Genomic DNA, 1,296 nt, shown 5'->3' on the forward strand with positions numbered 1-1,296 from the left:
AAATGTATTGTTCAGTTTGGTTCGGGCGGACAAAGGCGAAGAATTTGTAACGAACGTTTTAGCCTCTGATTCGGTCCCGAACATTGAATGTTGGTTGGGCCTCAGAAAGTCGGTCACCTCTTATCTTAGCATGTCTTTCGCTTCTCGAGGTCAAAGAATTTGTAACAGACGTTTTAGCTGTCTGGGTCCGTCCTGAACGGTGAATGCGGAGGCCATAGAAGAGCTACTATTTTTTAACTACATTCAAAATGATGGAGGTGATCGCAACAGAGAGAGCCATGATGCTGCACGAGGGATACTCGTACACATTCGGCAGAAGGAATTCCGATACTTGTTGGTTTTGTCGAATAGGTGTATGCAAGGCAAAACTAAAAACTAATTTGGCTGCCAGTCAGATTATTGCTCGTTCAAGCCTGCAACTGAGATCAACTTGCTCAAGACCCGTAATATAATGAAAGGAAAAGCGGATGAGTATTGTAATATTAGTTTATATAACCATTGGTTTACGTAACAGTGGAAAATCGTGAAACTCCTCATCAGGGTATGTGGGCAGATGTTGAAATTTACAATTTACTATCGTCCCCTGCTCGATCAATGTGACCAGTTGCCCGCATGACAAGTCATCCTGTGACGAATGTTCCCATGTGACGAATCATCCTGTGACCAATCGTCCTGTGACGAATGCGCATGTGACGAATCGTCCTCATCCCGTGAAATATACTATAGAAAGAGCATGGCGGTCAACCCTGTAGCCTCCGAAAGCAATCCTCTCGTGGACGAGTGTCCTGAAGTTTAACTTCCACGCATGCGCTGACCGAACGAGAAGTGTATAGCGAGAGTTCGAAATGCTACGGCAAAGCCGTTTCCAGTACAAACGGAGGGATGTGCGTCGTCTGCTCGTGTCACTAATGAAAACATTCATTAAAAAAAAATTGGCTGCAGAAACCACAGCTGTCAGTTGTCTATGAATTGGGATAGCATTCGTCATGAAACTCATGACGCAGCTCACTGTAAATACGACGACGCAAATGTTGAGTAAATACTTCATTTTACGAAAGGTTTACGACGCCATCATGGACGTCAGTGCGACTGCAGTAGCACTGCCTCGAAACTGAGCGATTGCTTCGCGTCCGTGTAATCGGTTTATCTTCCTTCTCTGTGGTGATCTCAAGCTCTTTCCCCACCATCATTGCAGCTTCGTGTGTGTGTATTGTCCTGTCTCTTTGTAATGAACGTGCAAGCTGTTTCACCACCATCCTTGACCATGTACCAACCATAGCTCAACTCAAACCGATA

This window comes from Ixodes scapularis, unplaced genomic scaffold (genome assembly GCF_016920785.2).
Source record: "Ixodes scapularis isolate PalLabHiFi unplaced genomic scaffold, ASM1692078v2 PGA_scaffold10__122_contigs__length_95168666, whole genome shotgun sequence".
NCBI classification, from domain to species: Eukaryota; Metazoa; Arthropoda; class Arachnida; order Ixodida; family Ixodidae; genus Ixodes; species Ixodes scapularis.